Source organism: Rhinolophus ferrumequinum, chromosome 7, assembly GCF_004115265.2.
Source record: "Rhinolophus ferrumequinum isolate MPI-CBG mRhiFer1 chromosome 7, mRhiFer1_v1.p, whole genome shotgun sequence".
NCBI lineage: Eukaryota > Metazoa > Chordata > Mammalia > Chiroptera > Rhinolophidae > Rhinolophus > Rhinolophus ferrumequinum.
The window spans coordinates 35,792,789-35,815,949 of record NC_046290.1 but is presented as its reverse complement, the minus strand read 5'-3'; the positions used below and the strand labels follow the sequence as shown (position 1 = coordinate 35,815,949).

General features: G+C 34.4%; 1 protein-coding gene across 3 annotated transcripts in view; it reads right to left on the bottom strand.

Moving 5' to 3' along the window:
- GPBP1 (GC-rich promoter binding protein 1) overlaps positions 1-23,161 on the bottom strand; it is a 69,413-nt gene that overhangs the window by 43,572 nt on the left and 2,680 nt on the right. The window lies entirely within an intron of this gene.

The window sequence follows — 23,161 nt, the reverse complement described above, 5'->3', positions numbered from 1 at the left end:
GACAGTACAAAACTTGTTCACTAAATAAAAACTACAAACAAGAAATTTTGGAAGACCATATAAATATAAAGATATCCTATGTGCAATTGGGAAATTTAATATTAACATAGCAATACTACCCAAAGTGATATACAGATTCAACATAATACCATTAAAATCCTAACAAACTTTTCTGCAGAAACAGGAAAGCCAGTCTCAAATTCATTTGAAACTGCAGGGGGCCCCAAATATCCAAAACAATACTGAAAAGGGAGAATAAAGTTACAGGAATCACATTTCTCTGTATCAAAACTTACTAGAAAGCTACTGATCAAAACAGTGTTGTAGTGGCATAAGGAGATATATATATATATTAAACCAATGAAATAGAACCGAGAGTCCAGAAATAGTCATGTATAAATGGCCAAATGATTTTTAACAAAAGTGCTAAGACCAATCATTCTATGGGGGAAAGAATCTTTCCAACAAGTGGTGCTGCGGTAACTGGGACCCCCATTCACACGATATACGGAAATAAACACTAAAATGGACCAAAGACCTTAACTATAAAAGCTAAAACTATAAAACCATGAGGAGCAAAAAAAAAAAAAAAAAACACAGAAGGCAGGCTTCATTATCTTGGATCTGGATTGGATTTTTATACACGACGCCAAACGCATAAGTAGCAACAGAAAAGAGAAATTGGGACTCCATGAAAATTTTTAAGTTCTGTACAAAGGATATTCCCTAGAAAGTGAAAAGACAACTAACAGAATAGAAAGAATATTTGCAGATCATATCTGATAAAATCTAGTATCCAGAATATATATATGGAATTCTTACAGATCATATCTAATAAGATCTAGTATTCAGAATATATACATTGAATTCTTGCAAATCATATCTGATAAGATCTAGTATCCAGAATATATATATTGAAGAATTCTCACAACTCAAGAACAAAAAGACAAACAACCCAATTTAAAAATAGGCAAAGGACTTGGATAGACATCTACCTCCCAAAAAAAAAAAAATTTAACAAGTGTTGGTAAATATGTAAAGAAACTGGTATTCTTGCATTGTTGGTAGAGGTGGTGCAAGCACTATGCAGTCTGACAATTCCTCAAAAAGTTTAACATATACCATATGACCCAGCAATACCATACATATATAAATATATACACACAAACACACACACACATAGTACATGCATATACATATATACAACTATGTATATATAACTATATACAACTACATAAGAACTGAAAATGGGTACTCAAATAAATACTTGTACACCAATGTTCTTAGCAGATCTATTCACAATAGCCAAGAGATGGAAACATTCAAATTGTCCAGTAATAGATGAATGAATAAACAAAATGTAATATACACATTCAATGGAAGGAATGAAGTACTGACATGTGCTGTGAGGATTAACCTGAAAAATGTTAAGTAAAAGAAGCCAGACACAAAAGATTACATACTGTACAATTCTAGTTATATGAAAACTCCAGAATAGGTAAAGCCAGAAGGAGAAGCAGATTGATGGTTACCAGGAACTATTGGAAAGAAGGAATGGGGAGTGACTGCTGAATGGATAAGATTTTTCTTTTGGGGTGATGAAAACTGTTCTAGAATTTGACAGAGGTGTTAGTTTCACAACACTGTGAATGTACCAAATGCCACTTAACTGTATGCTTTAAAATAGTTAACTTCATTTAATGACTCTCTTTTCAACAAAAATAGTAAGAATGCTGTATTGTAACCCTTTGAATAAAACACCATGAATCCAGATAGGTATAATGTACACACCGAAAAATCTGCGAAAGAGGTTATTTACACAATTTTTAAGTACCTCTAGAAAAATACTTATTGCAGTCTTACAATAAATAGCCTAGCAAACAGCATGGGAAAGGCTCAATCAACAGATGAAAGTGAATGTCATTAGTAACAGAACAAACTGAAATTGTGTACCAAATAATAGAATGCAATGAGCAAAACACAGCATCTTTGCAAAACACACTTCTGCAATATGCTAGCCAAAGATACATAACCTGCATAGCCTGCCTAAAAGTAAGAAAAGCCAACTTGACAGACGTTATACTAAAACAATTAGCCTTAATCTTCAAGAGTCAGGTTATAAAAGGACAAACATTTTTTAAAAATCATCAGGCTGTGACACATGTCCATTCCATATTTTTGGGAGTCATAATATTTTAATTTTTGATACTTTGGTAGTTTACTCCACCGAATTTTGCTTCATTGTTGTAATACCATTAATAAAACTGTATTAGTATTTAGTAGGCATCTGCCGTGTTTCCACGAAATAAGGGCTAGCTGGACTATCAGGTCTAATGCGTCTTTTGGAGCAAAAATTAACATAAGACCGGGTATTATTTTACTATAGTATAAGACCCGGTCTTATATTAATTTTTGTTCCAAAAGACGTATTAGAGCTGATTGTCCGGCTAGCTCTTATTTTTGGGGAAACACGGTACTAAGTGCTAAGTGATTTCCAGACTTCCCTAACAAAAAGAAAAGAGGCCCCTTCCCTGGAGATTCTGATTCAATAGGCCATAAGCAGGGCCTAGACTTGTGTTTTTAAACAAGCACTTAAGAGTGATGATCATCAAGAAAGGATGGAAAATACTGTAATAAATACTCATCAAGAGGGAAAAAAATCTTGCTTAAGGAACAAGGCCTCTACAGGTAGCAAAATAGTCTATTGCTTAACTATTTTTTACAGTTTTGGTCAGGAAGCAGTGCCCAATATCTCGTTATTAACTCTACTTAAAATTATAGATTAGACTCTCTCAAATATAAAAGAGCACTAATAAATTTCACAAGAAACCTACAGTTATTAGAAATCTCCATACTTTAAAGTTTCACTTTAATGTTTCCTTTAACCTGGAATTTTGTTAAGACTTCTCAGTTTACCTCTTATTTAAGTTGTTCAGAACCTTTCTATGCTTTACTTACACGGGAAAAAAAAATCATAAAAAATAGAGCAGGAATGTTATGAGAATTATTATTATTTAAGTTGATATACATGAAAATTGCTATGTTCATCCCTTCAAAAAGAACTTTAATTAAGGGGGAAAAAGCATTAATGGAAACAGGATGCTTTCAGTTCTCAAGTTTTTTAGACTATTAAAGGTGTAATATATAAAATATAACTAAAGAACTTTAAAACTTATAATGAACTGACTTAATTTTCATATAAACTTCACCACTAGAAAAAAACATAAATTTTACTCTATAATGTAAGCCAATTTTTATTCATTGAGCTTCCCTTTACTCACAAAACTGAGGCAGATTAAGTCATCCCTGAAATGTTTTCCAAGTCAGCTTATGGGATCCTTTTTTTTTAAGGGTTGGTAAAGGTATATTTTAATTTAGAATTATAAAGCACACAATATGAACTAATTAGGATAAAATTTAATTCAGATTGATTGATTTACTGAACAGCCAAATGGGCAAAACAAAGTGTTAAACACTGAAGATACAAAGCTCAAGAGGGTACTCCTGCCTGCTAGCAGCTAAAAAGCTAACAGTTAACAATTGTAAAACAAGGTGATGCTGCCTCAAACCCTTTATCAGAAATGTTGAACTATAAGCAAATTATTTTTTTAACTTAAGTATTACTATGAGAAAGGTGCCATCCAATATTATGAGGGTTCAAATGAAGTAAACACACACTTAAAATACATATATATATATATATATATACACACACACATACTGGGATCAGCTTAAATATGTTCTCTGAAAAGTAGAATTACTAAAGACTATGTAATTTACTCCTAAACTACACAGCCAGTTATGACAGAAACTGGACAATGTGAACTCTGCCTCAAAAGCTATGCTGTCATTTACTTCCATCATCTCTCAAACCTTCCCACAGAAATTAATGAAAGTTTAACAAATCCATTCTCTTGCCCCCCAATATATTTTCAGAAAGTAACCAAAATAACTTGTCTTCAAGTCCTATTTTATTTTACAAACTTATGAAATTTCTGCACTGTACTACAATATATTCACATATGTTGTAATGTAAAAGTCTTTAAGTTACTTGCCATCAAGTAAAATAACTGCAGCAAGAGGTGCTTGGTTAACCCTATGGGTTTCTTAAATTATGTGTATAAGAAAGCACTGTTATACTATGTAAAATCCGAGATGGTTTAGCTCAACTGGAATATATCAATGTGAACAAAAATGAGCATAACTATATATGACTATAAGATCAAAAAGAACTACACTGAGGATATCACATAATACAGAATTTACTTTTTTGTAAACCAGGGTATTAGACACTAGAATTAGTAACTACCAAGCTGTTAATGTACCAAACCCTTAAGATACAAAGGTAGCTTTTGTTACTTAATATTTTCACTGTAATTTAGCTCAAGACACAAAACTATAATGCTATATATTTTGTTTTAATTAAGCAGAAAATGAAATTACCCTCTCCAGCACTGATACAGAAAGAAAATGGAATTTATCGCTGTTTCTCCCTACGTGCTAAGACACCTTGGCTAGTAACATATTCTAAAACTCAGAAAAACAAAACAAAACCTGAAAGTCACTTTGTGTTAAGAATTTAGAGTAAGCATGGAATATTTAACAGGTTTCTTAAAACTTTTGGATGCTTCGTTTCTAAATAGTACTAAACCACTGTTGCAAATATATCTGAACTAATGAATCTAGTCACTATACTCAAGATATCAAGCCAGTAACGAACAGGTCAAACACCACCACTTACTAAGGCCAGGTCTATCTGAATCAGGAGTAGAGAACGTACTCTGCGGGTGGTTCGTAGAGGGCTTTAACAGCACACAGGAAGAAGAAATCAGAACTTAATTTGAAGGAAGGAAAGTACTCAGAAGTTTTAAAGTTGTAATTACATGTCTGGAAATTTGCTTTCAAAAAATCAATCTGGTAGCTTGTTGTAAAATGAAGGGGAGTGGTGATTCAGTAGATCACCTGCAGAGGAAGATATTAAAATCTAAAACTTTGATTCCCATCACCATCAATTCATGACAGACGTTTTCACAAGTTTGTTCCACTGAGTTCAATTTCAATTTAAGAGTTTCCCTGGGGGCGGCGGTTAGCTCAGCTGGTTACAACGTGGTGCTGATGAACACCAAGGTTGCCGGTTAGATCCCCGAATGAGCCACTGAGAGCTGCGCCCTCCTTTAAAAAAAACAAAAACAAAAACAAAAAACAGTTTCCCTCAACTTTTTAAAAAGCTCTATTCTAAAGAATGCAAGTCAGGTGTAAGAGTAAGAGGGTAGCAGCAGTGAATATGGAGTGAAAAAAGGCAGAGATTGAAAAACAGAATCTACTGGTGGATGATAGTAGAAGAGGACTGGATGTGCAGAGCAAAGGTGAGAAACCAAAGATGAATACATTGCAAAGTTAGGAAATGAGGGGGACACAAGGAAGGAAGATTTGGGGATGTTAAGAAATGGTGTTAACATAGTATGTTCACTTTTTGAGAATTTACCAAACTGTATACATATAATTTGTGCACTTTTGAATGTTACCATTAATAAAACGTTCAAATGAGTACTTTTTTGAACAGAAAACCAGGAACAAAGTTCCCACCAACTTAAAGCTTGGTAACTTGAGTCAGTCACCAGTGGCCAATGATGTAATCATTCGTGCCTAGGTAAGAGAATCTCCATAAAGACCCTAAAGGTATTCAGAGAATTTCCAGGTTGATGAATATGGCTACATGCTGATGATATGGCTACATGCTGATGAATATGGCTACACCCCAAACTCCACAGGGACAGAAGCTCCTGTGCTAGGGACCTTTCCAAACCTCACCCTATGTACCTCCTCATGTGGCTGTTCACGTTCTTTGTAACACCCTTTACAATAAACCAGTAATAGTAAGTAGTGTTTCCCTGAGTTCTGTGAGCCATTATAGCAAATTATTGAACCTGAGAATTGGGGGGAAAGGGTATCTCCAATCTGCAGACAAACGGGTCAAAGGTGTGGATAACCTGGCAATCTACCAGTTGAGACTGGCATGTGAAGTGGGGGAGGCGGCAGTCCTATGGGACTGAGCCCTTAACCTATAGGGTCTACGCTAACTCCACATAATCAGTGTTAGAAAATCCTGACTGAATTAAACTGTAGGACGCCCATTAGGTGTCCACAAAAAATTGGAGAACTTCTTGCAAGAGTATGAACAAACACATAAGCAAGCACATACACACAAGAGCAATCACTCCAAAAAAAAAAAAAAAAAAAAAAAAGCAGATTTTCTAAATAAAGAGTTAACATGGGCACTTGCACCACAAAGATAATTTCTTTCGGCCTAACCACCTCTCAGTAAGCACTGCTTACATACACAAAACTACCAAACAGCTTTTTATTGCCTCATTTTTAAGTATAAACAATTATCAAACATTAAAAACAATTACACAAAGGAAACAATTCAAGTAGTAACCAGCCAAATTAATGAAATTTTCAGGACCCCAAGAATGAAGAGCAACTTGTAGACAGAAAAAAGAGCATTCTTTCACAATGAAGGAAAGAAATCAGACTGCATCAAGCTTCTTAATCATCACATACTGTTAGGACAACACACAAAACAGCTATCAAGTCCTAAGGAAACTTATTTTGGTTCTTGAACACTATACATTTTCAGACAGGCAATTCCTAAAACCGGAAGGAAAGGAAAAGGCCAGTAATCAACATTTTTTAGTCAAATAAATATATGGACAGTTCATAAAAGAAACCGAATGACATAGGAAAAGATACTCATAACAAGAAAAATACAAATTCAAATACTGGAACTACTCACCTACTATATGGCAAAAATCTTTGTTAGGGTGGATCCAGAAAAACTTATAGTCTAAGGTTAATTTTGCCCCCACTAACTGGCGAAAATCCTTTTGAAGACTTTGCTATATTCCATCTATTCAGAGGTCTTTTCACACTGGCTGAGGGAAACACAAACCTTTCCTGGCCCTGTGTAAATACTGGGAAGTGTTTTGCCTGTTCTTTTCTGATGGTTCTATCCCCAGCCTCAGTAATTTCCACATGTGCATGCGGAAGTCAGTCCTAAATCAAGGTGAGTGGACCCTTCTGCGTTATCTGTGCAGCACTTTCCTCTCTATCATTTTGGCACACAAATTCTACCTATTCTGACATCAAATTTTCAGCTGTCTCCCCAACTTCCAGTAAGACCACCAGGCTATGTTTGAATTCACCCTCCTTGGGCTATAGCCTATTAATTTTCTTCAAGCAAAGGGCTGAGGCATTTATAGGATTCACCACCTGCTTTTATCCCATGTTTAAAAGCCTGTTTCTGTTTCATGTATTTTGTTTGGCTTTTTAGATTCGTTTGGTGATGAGAGAACCTGGTTATCTGGTTTCCTGTTATTCCATCAAAGCCAGAAATAAAAGCCAATTCAATTTTAACATTATGAGATCTTCACTAAATTGAATGTTTTACACGTATGTATTTCTATCATGGAATTTTTCTTGAAACGATCCAACTAATTCCAAGTAATTTAACTGTTTCCCAAAACAAAACCCAACAACAAATCCAGCACTCAGCATCCAATCAAAAATTACCGGTCAGACCAAAAAAAAAAAAAAAAAAAAAAAGAGCAGGAAAATACTACCAAGAAGAAAACTCACTTTATGGAAAGATATTCAGAATGAGAGTATAGATGGAATTGGCAACAGTACAGTAAAGCAGCTTTGTTAGTATGTTTAGAGTAAGGCAAAACATAAACATAAGAAAACAAATAAAAATATGAAAACCCAAATAGAATTTCTAGAGAAAAAAATGCAATATCCAAATGAAAAATACACTGGATAGGGTAAATAGCAGATTAGACAATGCAGAAGAAAATGATCAGCGAATGAACTGATAGGGTAGCATTCAAACTATAAAAAAACATTAAAGGAGACAAAGACAGACACTTTACAACTGAAATGTACAACTAAAAATTGAAATAATAATTTCTAATATTTCTGCACCCAATGACAGTGACACACTTTTCATAAAGCAGTAAGTACAGGCGAGGGGGTCGCCAGTTAGCTAAGTTGGTTAGAGCACGATGCTCGTAACACCAGGGTTGCCGGTTCGATCCCCACATGGGCCAGCGTGAGCTGCGCCCTCCACAACTAGATTGAAACTATCTGACTTGGAGCTGATGGGTCCTGGAAAAATACACTTATATAAATAAAAATTAAAAAAAAAATAAAGTACAGATGAAAAAAATAGAAAACACTAATAGGAGACTTGAACACACCTTTCTCAGTCCAATACAAATATAGAATAAAAAATAAGTTAGACTGTAGAAGACTTAAACCATACTCAAATATTGATTTTATATATCAAATGCTAAACCACCAAATGCAGAAAGTTTATCTTCTTTTCAAGCACCCATTTTAGAATACAAAGAAAACTTTAATAAATTCCAAACAGAAGCATACATTTGACAATTCAATTAAACTAAAAATTAATAAGGAAGTCAAAAAACAAAGACTTCCAAATGTAACTCAAAAACAAAATAAACTAAAATAAACAAATTCACAAAACCAATTGGAAAAAGCAAAACATACAAATAAATCCATACACTGCTGGAGCAGGGGGAATCAACAAAGACACTATCACAAATAAACAAAACCAAAATGACAACGAATATTTGAAATCATGAGATACTTTGAACTTTATGTAAATAAAGTTGAAAACACAGGAATGGGCAATTTTTAGAAAAATACAATTTATTAAAATGTCCCCAGTAGAGAGAAAAATCTAAACATAAAAGAAAGTTCCATTACAAAAAAGCACAGGTCCAAGTGTTCTTGAAAACTGAGGTGCTAGGCATTGCAGAAAAGAAACACATACTATGTAAGACAGAAGGAAATGAATAAAAACCTTGTAGTCCTAAATTTGAATTGGAAGTATCAGTATGAACTTAATTGGTACTGTAGAGTAAATATACATTAAGATTGGCTTAAAACTGAAGTTCTACTTTAAATGTCAAGCATTCAAAACCTAATTCAATGCAATAAAGCCACTATCATCCTTTAAAAAATCTTCCACTGACAGATAAATGGATAAAAAAGATGTGATACACACATGCACACAATGCATTATTATCAGTCATACAAAAATGAGAAAATCCTGCCATTTGTAAAACATGAATGGACGTTGAGGGGTATTTTGCTAAGTGAAATAAGTCAGAGAAAGACAAATGTATGTTCTCAATTATATGTGGAATCTTAAAAAAAAAAAACTAACTCATTGAAAAAGAACTCAATGATACAAACTGCAAGTTACAAAATAAACAAGTACTAAGGATCTAAGAACAGCAAGCCTATAATTAACACTGCTGTTGAGATTAGATAGACAGATAGATAATGTCTATATATGCAAGTTAAGAGTACATCCTAAGAGTTTTCATCAGAAGGAGAAAATGTTTACTTTTTAAATTTTATCCATGAGATGATGGACGCCAATGAAACTTACTGTGGTAATCATTTCACAATATATCTTAAGTCAAACCATTATGCCATAAACCTTAAACTGGAGGGGAGGAGGATTAAAGGCATACAAAAAAATCTGACCCCCCGTAAAAAAAAGATTGAAGGGACACAAAAACAAAACAAGAAATCTTAACCAATTTAGCCATAAGTTGCTTATCAAAAGATTCAGCATTATACATGTTACTCCATTAAATGTAATAAAGCTTCCCACAAACATTTTTGCTGTATTTATTTTCTGAATGACACAATTACCAATAAACAGAGAGTGGCTCCAAACCAGCATTTTAAACAATATTCTCCAGAAGAATACATACTACTATGGAATGAAAAAACAGAGGATGGAATAACAGAAGAGAGAATTTTGAAGGAAGATTAGCTCATTCCTCTGGTACCAGGTAGTTACAGACAAAAAACAAAGGTGAAATAATGGTAATGACTATCCTCAAACTACCAAAATGTGAAACCCACCAGATTAAATTAGTACACATTTAATACGAAATTAACTCCATAACTGGTTACTTTGTGCTAAAAACTCCACATCAGATTTATTATATTAATTATTAAACAGTAGAAATCTTGACTTTGAGGACTGACAGACACAGAAATTGACAGAAGTAAAGATTGTACAGAAGGGAAAGAGAATCCTTATTAAGCACCCATATGCAAATACCATGTTAACACTTTACATATCTAAATTAATCCTAATAAGAAAAGGTATTTTAAATCCCCTTTTACAAATTTAAAAAACAACTTTAGCTTAAAGAGATTGTGCCAAAGGTGTCTCAGCTGGCTCCTAATGAGTCTCAATAATACAAATTATGTCTGTCTTCTTTTATGTAAATTATGACACAGAATTCATTTTTATACTTACAACAAAATAATGGGCTTGATAATTTTGCATGTCAAAGACAAATCAACTTTTAGAATTAGAAAATCGTATATTACTCATTAGAATACATTGTCATTCCTCAGCCAGCCAGTTTAACTGTCCTACAGCATTTAATTTTTAGAGAAACCGCTCACAGAAATTACAGTTGTTATTTTTTTTCTGTAAGTTACAATAAAGAACTGCTCTCAGGGCAGCCCGGTGACTCAGGGGTTAGAGCTCCATGCTCCTAACTCGGAAGGCTGCCGGTTGGATTCCCACATGGGTCGGTGGCTCTCAACCACAAGGTTGCTGGTTCGACTCCTCGAGTCCCGCAAGGGATGGAGGGCTCTGCCCCCTGCAACTAAGATTGAACACAGCACCTTGAGCTGAGCTTCCTCCGGGATGGCTCAGTTGGTTGGAGCGCGCGTCCTCTCAACCACAAGGTTGCCAGTTCGACTCCAGCAAGGGATGGTGGGCTGTGCCCCTGCAACTAGAAAAGGAAACTGGACCTGGAGCTGAGCTGCGCCCTCCACAACTAAGACTGAAAAGACAACAACTTGAAGCTGAATGGCACCCTCCACAACTAAGATTGAAACGACTTGACTTGGAAAAAAAAAAGTCCTGGAAATACACACTGTTCCCCAATTAAGTCCTGTTCCCCTTCCCAATTAAAAAAAAGAAAAAAAGAAAATACTCTCAGTCCTTTGGGGGGAAAATAATAGTGTTCTAATTTCCAGACTAAATGGCTTTTTGACACCCTTTTATATTTAATATAATTCCATTTTAAAACGCTACAATGATTAAGACACTATAGCATTAATACACGAATAAAAATAAACATCAGTGGAAGAGAGCAGAAAGCCCATACACCCAAATACATACGGAAACTTAGCTATGTGAGAAAAGTTGGGACTTCTACCTCAAAACTTAACTCAACATAACCATCAAATGGGTCAAAGATTTAGAGGAGAAAGAAAGCAGTCACTAGAGAAGTGGGAAAAATTTTTATGCTCTCAAAGGGGGAAGGAAGGCCTTTCTAAGTATGACACACAAAAAAGGAAGTGACAAAAATGTATTATATATTCAAGTATATGCAAACGCAAAATTGGACAAAATATGACAAAATTCATTCGGTCTAAGAAAACAACATACTGGGGGAGGGGAAAACTCGTCACATATAGCACACAAAAAGGGCTGACTTTCATATATAAAATGTTCCTGCATATCAAAAGAAAACTCAATAAAAAAAATGGGGAAAGACTATAAACAAAGTTCACAGAAAAGGATCTTGTATATGAAAAATTTTCATTCAAAAGGACAAGGCAAAATGTGTAAGAAAAAGTCTGATCCCCATGAGTGCTGGAAATGTAGCTCTTTGGAGAGCAATTTGGCATACTACTCAAAATTACACTTATAGGAACATACTCCCCATTTAGAAGGATATTCAGGAGCATTGTTCATACAGTTTAAAAAACTTGATGTTAATAGAGGTCTGGTTAAATAAATAAGACTATTATTCAGCCAATAAAAAGAATGGGGTAACTCTACGTGTATTAGTATGAATAACTTTCCAAGATATGTTCTTAAGTGATAAAGGCTATAGCGGCAGAGTGGATCTCATACCACTGCTTCTATTAGAAGAATAAGAATATAACCTGCTTATATGTACATGTAAGATCTCTCTAGAAAATGCATAAGAAAAAAACTAACAGTGGTTTATTCAGACAAGTACTACTACTGTGCAACAGGAGTGAGTGACTTTTCTCTAAATCCCTTGTACTTTTTGTAATTGCACTGGGTGTGTGTGTTAAAAATCATGTTAAATACTCTTTAGCCTGACTCACTTTACCATTTTCTGAATCCTCAAATTCTTAATATAATCCATCTTTTCTGAAGCCAAGTTAGTTTAAAAAGAAGAGAACAAGTTTCAACAAATGAGTTATAAAATGAGCCTAACACTATAAACAAGTAAGTTCACGAAGAATGCTAACAGAGACAGGACCCTTGGTATGAAATGGAAGATTTGGAAATTCAAATACCTTAAAGACCTTAAGATTATGAACACAGCTAAAAATATATACTGAATTCACAAACACACAACTTGCTAGGCAATTTGCTTAGAGCTTACAAGGAGTAACTCATTTAGTCCTAACTACATCCCCTAGAGGTTGATATTATCTTTTCTTCAAAACAAGAAAAAACAGGTTTTTATACAGATGTGAGCACATTTTAAAGTTCCCAAGGCTACAGTACTAGTCAGTGGCAGTTGAAATTCTTAACCACTATACACACATATACATACTGTAAATAATTAAGAATCCTTTAGATAGAGATCTTACCTTATACAAAATACGAGTTTTAATAACAGGTATTGAAGAAATTTCTAAGTTCTGAGTTTGTCTTACCTGTCAAGCACTGTCTTGAGCTATAGATATACCAAACTATACAAAATACAGATCTCAATCTCCTAGACAGGTAAAAGACAAATAGTTTGAGCTACCACTACAGTCACAACTGGCTTTCCACTAACCTTAGACAATTATGTCCTCAAATTGCCTCTTGCCTTCTCATCAAATTCAGTCCTTGGAAGGTCCTAATCGAAAGGACTTAGGTGAAAACGGTTTTCACTCATTTTTCTCTATTTCCTATAAAAGGAACTCATTTTAATGAAAGAGAGACCAAAGAGTAATTCATGTGTAAAATCTGAAACTACCAGTTGTGTTACAGGAAAAAACTAAGGCAACTAGGCATGCACTGGAAAAGTCCTTAAGATATCTTGATTATTATCAGGTGAATCCATTTTCCAAGTAGTTTTCAACATAGCTAGTGTTCCATAAAACACTGATTTCATCACGCACCTGATGTTACTCATTGTTTATAGCCCCAAGCTTAGCATTCTTCTAGAGCTTTCATAAATAAGACCCCTTGCAAGGGATCTTTGTAATAGCAAAAATAAAGCTCTACAGGCATAAATCTGCATTTGTATCTCTGAGAAAACGTAAAAGGATTACGCTCCACAAAGACAATAGTTAATATAAATGAATTGCCATGGCTTTCCTGATTTCTGAAAATGAGCCTAAAATTCTGTTCAAATTTAAAAGTCACTCCTTGAAACCTAAAGTGTGTTTTATCTTTTTAAACCTGAGAGGACAATTTCACTAGGTTTCAATCTCTCTGGCTCAACAGCTGAAAATTGAAGAAAATTTTTAAAGGCAACAGTCATAATAAAGAAGTCTTCATCGGGCGGTCCCTTCAGAAAGCTACTAGCAAATCCAAAGCCAGTCTTTAACAGACTAGAAGCTCATGTAACATATTATTTAAGTCTAGGCAGATAATACAGCTTCTAAATGAGCTGACAACAAATCAACTTGACTACAGATAATCCCCTAACAAATTTCACATAGCCCCCAAGCAGTTAAGCAGCAGTTCTGTAATAAAAATATCAACTGCATATACTCAATTCTGGGGGGAAAAATAAAAGTTAAGCTAAATTATCTAAAATGTTAATAATTCTTTTATTCTGTAACTGCATTGAGAATATGAGTCAAGATCCCTGCCCTCAGAAAGTTTGTGATAAAGATGGATAAACGTGAACAAGATAGAGACTGCGCTCTGAATGAAATAAATAAAATACAGAGTAAAAAAAGAAACCAAAAGGTGTAAGACGGGAGTTGCCCACTTTACATAGAATGGTTAGAGAAAGTCACTGAGAACGTAACTTCTGAACTAAAATTGAGCTAACAGAAAAACAGAAGAAGGAACAAACGTAAAGGCCCTGAGACAGGAAGGAAAATGCCTGGTGTGTTCAAGAGAAAGAAGGCCAAAGGCCAATATTCTAGGAAGACTGCAAGCAAGGGTGCACAGAAAAAGGGGACAAACAATGCAGATGCTTGTAGGCTACAGAGTCTGCAGGCTGTTCTTAGGTCCAATGAATGGTAAAACACTCATTAGTAGAGTCAGGGACGTTGGCTGGCCTGGCCAACATCAAATAGCTATTATTACTAGACTGTGACGAAACCATGATTCAAAATTCAAGGACTCTATTTACTCTGTATTCAGAGAAGTTCAGAGCAGACAAACTACTTGAATTTAGGAATCTTACATTTCTGCCTTGTTTGCTAACTAAATACCTAGCACCAATGAAGATGCAGGCACATAGCAGATACTTAAACATCTGCTACGGCAATGAATGAACTCACTAGCACAGATTGGCTCTCAAGAGATAAGAATCCTATATCCACTGCTGAGTCAATGTTTTACAGTAAATAAGTTGTACCCTACTTTCTCATTTCCAAAACAGAAAGGTTGTCATTTATTTTCCAAGTTGTTCAAGTTATTAATTAGATAATATATAACATTTCAAGTCGATGGAAAGAAGATTGCTCTATGAATTCAAAACGGCATTCTTTTCCAACAGGTCTTACATCACATGTTCATAAAAGCAATTTCTCCTTTCAATCCAAATTTCCTATAAACAGATTTTAGAAAACAAAAAGATGTCAATCGGGTTTTAAAGCAGTAAAAGTCAAATGCTGTAATTTGTATTTATCAACTACTATTCTGTAGAAATGACATAATAATATATATCAATGAAGAATACATAAGTAGTAATTGTATACATATACGGTCGATTGATTTTCAAAGAGGTATTGCAAGTGATTCAATGGGAAACAAAGTCTTTCAAAACTGGAAGTGGGACAACTGAATACCTCTATCCAAACAAAACAAAACAAAAAAGAACCTCAAACCCTTTCTTATACTACAAAAAAAAAAAAAACTATTCAAAATCAATCACAGATTAAAACATGAGCTAACTACAAAATATGTAGGAAAAAGCAGGAGAAAAATCCTGTGACCTTGGGTTAGGCAAAGATTTCTTAGAACACAAAAAAGTACAAATCATGAAAGAAAAATTAACCAATTTTACTTCAAAATTTAAAATGTTCTTCAAAACACACTGTTAAGAAAATGAAGACAAACAAAAGACAGGGAGAAATTATTTGCAAAACATTTGTCTGATACACTTGTATCCAAATATAGAATAATTCTTACAGCTCAATAAGAAACTGAGTTTTTTTAAATGGGCAAAAGATTTGAACAGACACTTCACCAAAGCACATAAACAAATGCTCAGGATCATTATTAAGAAAATACAAATTAAAATCACAGTGCAAATTCAAACTATACATCCACTAGAATGATTAAAATTAAGACTGACAACATCAATACTAGGAAGAACACAGCACTAGAACTATATATAACGTTCATTGCTGACGGGAATACAAAATGGTTCATTTGTGAAACAGTTTTGGCAGGTTTTCGCACATTAAATACACACAATTCATATGACCCTGCAAACCCATTGCTAGGTTATTTCCCAAGAGAAATGAAAACACTCGTTCACAAAGTCCTGTATGCAAATGCTCACAGAAGCTTTATTCATAACAGACAAACACTGGAAACAATCCAAATGTCTAGTACCCAGAGAATGGATATTTATTGCATAGCCATACAACAGAACTTAATGATAAAAAAGAATTAGAACTAAACATGCAACGACATGCATGAAAAAAGCCAGAAACAAAAGTCTACACACTGATTCCATACACACACACACACATAATATATACACACACACATATAATACACACACACACACACACACATAATATATATACACACATATATATATAACTTTCTGGAAACAGATACATGCTACAAAAAACAAGAAACAGATTGATGGTTTCCAGGGACTGGAGATGAAGTGGGGAGACTATCTGTAAAGGACAAGGTAACTTCTGGGGGGCAGGGAGGGGTGATGAAAATGTTCTGTATTTTCATTGTGGTGAGGTTACACAACTGATTTGTCAAAAATCTGAGAACTGTACACTAAAAACGGTATATTTATTGTATGCATCCCTCAATAAGCCTAATTTAAAAATGGGTTCATACCCCATTTAAAAAATTAGCAGGCAGACATTCACTTAGAAAGACTATTAAAACATTAATTTATATTGTAAAAATAAGAGGATTAATAGTGTTTCCTGTATACAGGCAAACCTCAGAGATAATGTGGATTTGGCTACAGACCATTGCAATAAAGTGAGTTTTGCAATAAAGTGAGTTGTAATCTTTTGCAGGTGGAGGGTCTTACCTTCAGTTTGTAAAAATGCAGTATTTGTGTACCACACTACGTGAAGGGCAGTACAACTTATATTACTTTGCTTTATTATTTGCTTTATTATTATGCTTATATTACTTTGACCCTAAATTTACTTTCTCTAGTCTGAGGATTAATAATTCTACAATTTTTCCTCTATATCAAGGACTAAGTCCACTAATCCAAATTGGATGTTGATTTTTACTTTCAATTTATGGTAGAAGGAAACTAATAATTACTTTTGAACATTTCTAGAAATATCATTATCACTACACCAAAAGATAGCTTTAATGTTGGCTAATTGCCCATTCAACTACACTGACAGTAAATATCAGAAAAACAAAGAAAAAGTACTCTAATTAATGACTGTTATCAACCATCCTTAAGGTACTCTTCTTCCTTGAAAGACAGAAGTACTTAACATTAGATGTTTCTTTTAAGGGGAGCAAATGACTTGTAGAGGGTGTTTTGCAAATTTGTGTGTGAGAGGAGGTGCTTGTCTTCTAGAATGGTCACACCTGTGCTATTACATACTGAAATACATTACATTATAAATGATCTTCCTTTTATTTTTTTTATTACAGCTGTATATTATTGTGACCTTACATGCATGGGATATTTTATTTCAGGGTAGTAAAGGGGAAGTACTTGTTATAAAAGTTATGGATCTGACTGGATTTTATACCATTGCTCTATAGCTGTGCTGTCCATTATGGCCACGTTATTTAAATTTAAACTAAAATTAAATGTAACTTAAAATTCAGTTCCTCATATGCAATAGCCGCATTTCACATGCTCCAAAATGACACACAGCTAGTGATTACCACTGTAGACATAGAACATGGCCATCATTTCACAAAGTTCTACTGGACAGCGCTGTTCTACCACTTAGAACACTAAGGAAGTTAGGTGTAACAAAAAAATACAAATAAGTGATTTCAAATTCTGGCTCCGCTACTTACCAAGGACCTTGGGTAAATTATTTAATCTCAGACTGAGTTTCTTAAAACCATTAAATGGAAGTAGCACTTATTTCACACAGTAATTAGAAAAAGTACTTTCTAAACTGAGTACTATATAAACACAAGTTATGAAGTGATCCAAAAAGAAACTATCCCTGAATGAGATTAAACCCATGTGAAGGGTATATTATAAACAAGTCACAACTGTATCATCGCGAGAAAAATAAAATTTAGTTGCTAAGGATAAAATAAATATTTTCTAAGTTCCTGAAAAAGAATAGTATTTTACTTTCCTCCTATCACCTAAAAACTGTTAACTATGAGCGATAATTGGTTGGGCATCTAGGCTCTGCTGCTGATAGAAATAAAAAAAAAATTGGGGCGCCACTATGGAAAACATGGTGGTTCCTCAAATAATTAAATAGAATTACCACAGAATTAAATAGAATTAAATAGAAATCCAGCAATTCCACTCGTAGGTATACACCACAAAGAATTAAAAACACTATTCAAACAGGTATTTATTTGTACACACTAGTTCACAGCAGCAGTGTTCACAACAGCCAAAAGGTGGAAGCACCCCAAGGCCCATCAACAGATGAATGGGTAAACAAATGTGGTATAGCGTACAATGGATTGCCTTAAAAAGAAAATTCTGACACATGCTACAACACGCATGAACCTCAAGGACATTATGCTAAGTGAAATAAGCCACTCACAAAAAGACAAATAGTGCACTGATCCTCCTAATATGAGGTACCTAATCAAATTTATAGAAATAGAAATTAGAATGGTGATTGCCAGAGGCTGGGGAGAGAGGGAAATGAGGAGTTAATGTTAATTGGGCACACAGAATTTCAGTTTGGGAAGATGAGAAAAAGATCTGGAGATGGATGGTGGTGATGGTTGCACAACGAGAATGTACTCAATGCCATTGAAATGTACACTCAAAAGTGGCTAAAATGGTAAATTTTATGTTTATTTTACCACAATGAAAGTTTCCTCATACACAAGTTAGGAGATCAGTGTGAAGGGGGAGAACCATCCCTCTACATCTCATACATTGTCTAGAAAAACTGAAAAATTTAAATCTTCTAAAATTTAAATTTAGAACATACTTTCTTCTCTAAACTTATAATTGTCCAACTTCCTATTTGTGGGGTGAAAACTTTGGCTAATTATGCTGACAATTACCAGTTGTGAAGAATTACCTCCTCTTGTGGTTTTTAATATGCCCACAAATTCTTTTGACAAAAGTTGGAGGAGCCTAACTCCATTCCCCTTGACTGCCAGCTAGACTTAGTAACTTGCTTCTAGTAGTGAAAAGAATGTGGCAGATGTTACTTCTGAGAATAGGTCAGAAAAGGCACTTCCCTTCTACCTCTTTTCTCAGATCACTTGCTCTGTGAGATGCAGCTGCCATGCTGTCAAGAAACTCAAGCAGTTCAATGGAGAGGTCCACATATGGTAAGGAACTGAGTTCTCTGGTAAGAGCGAGCTTCAACCTGCCAGCCCAAAGAAGACACCATCTTGGAAGGAGATCCTCCAGCCCCAGTCAAACTGTCAAGCGTCTGCAGCCCTCATCACCATCTTGACTAAGATTTTATGAGAGCCCTGGAGGGAATCAGAACCCCTCAGCTAAAACTCCCAAATTTCTGGCCCACAGAAACGATGTGAGATAATAAATATTTATTATTTTTTTAAACTCACTCATTAAAAGAATACATACTTATGTTTACAAAAGCAATCTAACTTCTTTTACTAGTATGCATATGTAAAGAACGATTCCTGACAATTTTTCTTTTTTAAGAACTTCTTTCTAATCTATTTGCAAGTTCTGAGTTTCAAAGGAAACAATCTAAGTAGGATTTTAAACCTTTTATTCTTGCTAAAAATAAAGTATATGGGAAAATTTTTAAATATGGTTTTAAAAAATATAATCTAAATGGGGTGGCCTGTTAGCTCAGTTGGTTAGAGCGTGGTCCTCTTTAACAAGGTTGCCGGTTCGATCCCCACATGGGTCACTGTGGGCTGTGCCCTCCACAACTAGATTGAAACTACTTGACTTGGAGCTAATGGGTCCTGGAAAAACACACTTAAAATAAGTAAAAGTAATATATATGTATGTATGTATGTGTGTGCATATATATGTATATGTATTTGTATACATGTATATGTGTATGTATGTGTGCGTGCATATATATATATGCACACATACATATAAATAAAATCTGAAAACTGAATTAAAGGGTGAAAAATGAACAACCAAAAACATTGCACTCACCAAGCTGTGAATACAAAGATGAATCAAGAACAAGAAACTGAGAGAGGCCAGATGGATCAGCTGGTTATAGCTCCAGCTCTCAACAAGGTTGCCACTGAAATTCCCACATGGGATGGCGGGCTGTGCTCCCTACAACTAAAGATTGAAATGGCAACTGGACTTGGAGCAGAGCTGCGCCCTCCACAACTAGATTGAAAGACAACGACTTGGAGCTGACGGGCCCTGGAGAAACACTCCCTAATAAAATTTATTTAAAAAAAAAAAAACTGAGTGATGCAGAACTAGCAAGTTACCTGAAGGGACAGAGCAAAGCCTGTAACTGCTGGGTGGGGCAGCTGACAAAAAGGAAAAAAGCAAGCAGGTAAAATGGAAAAAGAAACAGACAGACCCAACCACTAAAGGTTTACCAGTAATTTTAACAGTTTCTCGAGGGTCATACTAAAAGAAATGGACCTGCACCCCAGAAAAATACATACAAGCATCCCTAAAATTATCAATTTCAGAGAATTCTCAAACTATAGTCCTCATACTCAGCCATGCAGCCCAAAAGAATTCATGTTAGGAACGAACCCGACACACAAAACATTAAACGGGGCGGGGGGGGGGGGTGCGGGGTGCGCTGGGAATGCATCTCTTTCCACCAACCTACTTTACCTAAATACTAGTATGCCAAATACATGCCCCTAAAGGCTGCTGAAAGTAACAACATCAAGAGCTAGCTATAGTTTAGATTCTCTGGCCAAAAGAGAGAGACTATGAGAAGAGATTTGAAACTAAAGGCCAAAAGATGAGTTAATAGGTTACTATTCCCTCAGTCAAGGACCAAGCTAGAATAATAAATGAAATGGGGAAGCATGGCATGAATGGTATTTCAGGTAATGCCATTAACAGAAACAAGCGATAGAAGAAATTTCAGAGACTATGATAAATTCTGCTTTGACATGTAAAATTAAGCAAGATCTTAAAATACTGGAATAAAACTTTATACCTGTATTACACTTCACAATTAACAAAAATCCTTCAAATACATTACTTCCATCATTTTTATGAGGAACTAAGGCCAAAACAAGTTAGGCCCTTTTCTAGATATTCCAAATATTAAACCAAAAATCTTTCTAACTCCCAGCCATTACCTGTTTTCTACATCACTACCCTTACCTAAACATTTTTATTCAAAATTAAACAGAAAAGGTGGTTGGATCAAACACAATTAGATAATAATCTGGCCTGGGTTTAGGTTCTATCCTCATTTGCTAATTTTACTTTCAGACTAGGCGCTCCCATCCGTATTCCCTTCTGTAACTCTATAAATTTTATTTTCTTTCTGTTCACTCATATTCTTTCCCTATTATTTCCCATTACTATTATTTCCCGATTATGCCCCCTTCCACAATTCCTGAAGTATCAGCAGCTTTAAGCACAAAAATTCGTGTGTATTAATTTCAGTTCAAAAACAGAAAAAGTAAAACAAAGCTAACATGCTTCATACCTGTGTGAAGAGGTGCTGGGTGAATGGGATCTGAATATATAACCTGACACATTTTAATTTTTACCTAACCAAATATCACGCAAATAGTTACTAACAAACAGCAAAACCAACAAGTTTCTATCCTTCAGCTTGTCTCCAAGTTCCACTAGTAATCAGTATTAACCAAAGAGAAACCGTATATGAAAAAAACACAAATATCAGAGATAATGTTCAAATAAAATGAGTTAATAAAGTAAAATCCACAAAGCAGTGCACGATATAGTGATTAAGAGTATGGGGCTTGACGATTTGGTCAAGATTCCAACCTAACCTTAATCCTAACAAAATTAACTTTCTCCCAATCTTAATCTCCGCTAAATCTTAATTTCCTCACCTATATCACTGTAACTGTAATAGTACTTCCCTCGTATGATTATTGTAAGTTTAAAATATACCAAGTAAAGTACACATTAAAATACATGACACAATCATCACATAAATGGAGTCATTATGATTATTATTTTTAGACCTATAGTTTTACGGACAGGAGAAAAATATGGGAGAAGGGGAGATAAAGAGGAAAAATAGAGAGGTACTTATAGGGGAGAAAGCAGCAGCCCAGCAATTGTTCCAATTACTACTGGTACTATATATTTCAAAGCCAAGAAAATAATATATATCAGAACATTCAAGTAAATCTGTCCTTGAACAATTGCAGTAAGCAAAGTTCACAAATATTCTATTCAAGGATTAAAGTTAATTGTTTAAAAACTGGTCTCTGGAGTCATCTTTATCTTGATACTACCGCTTGTGGTAATAACATCAACACGAGCAATTTAAAGAAAAATAACCAAAAATAATAAATATTACGTGGTTCTTTTCTATAAAGACACTCATTTCCCATTTCAACTTCTTATCACATTTAAAATGCATATTCTTAGATAAATAACTTTAAAAGCCATTGAGAAATATGTAATATACAGACTCCCGAAGCAAGGGGCAGAGGAGAATGTCCTCACATTTTTTATATAAATCAAGGTGGAAACTCAATTTAAAAGTACTACACACAGGTTCTGACAGAAAAACACAACTCACCATTTTAACAGAATTACTGAACATTCTAATCTCAGTTTTAGATCAGAAAAATGTTATATACACATATCGAAATAACTACATTCTTTTGGATTCTACTACCTTCTCCGCTCTAAGTAAGTGAAAGAGGATTCTACAGTATAGCAAAAAAAAGGCTGTTTCAAAATAATGACGACTGACAAGTTATCAGGTCATCTTGGCAAAGTGTTTCGAAAGTTATGTTTTATCTCAGGTAATTAAATAAACTCTAATTTTAGCCATGTTGATGTATTCTTACCAACAGTAAGTCCTTAAAAATAAGTTTTAGTGAATTTTTTTTAAAACATTTTACTGAATGCCTGTGATTCACTGAAAAACTAAATGTAGTAACTAATGGCAATTAAAAATACCATTCAATCCAGAAAAATACAATTATTATTAAAAGATAATTCATTTGCCAAAAGGATTTCTATATAGCAATTAATTTCACTATTTTAAAAGCTTGTTTATAAACTTAAGGCAGCATAACTTCTTAGGAGAAAAAGTACCCTCATTTTTTAAGTTAGTCTAAAACTTGTTAATGCATCTTGCTCAGTTCCTCTGTTTCTGTTCCTAGTAATGACTTGGCTTTTTGGAATTGAGATCTTAAGGATAATTTGAAATATAAACCACTTCTACAAATTGTTTCAAAAATTTAATTTCTGTGATGGATTAAAAATGTTAGCAACAGTTATGCCTTAAAACACGGCCACTTTCATGAAATTATCAGATTAAAAACCAAGCACTATAATTTGTTTCAAACATTAAATAATTTGTTGGGTTTTTCCTACCAATCTAAGAATCCATAAAG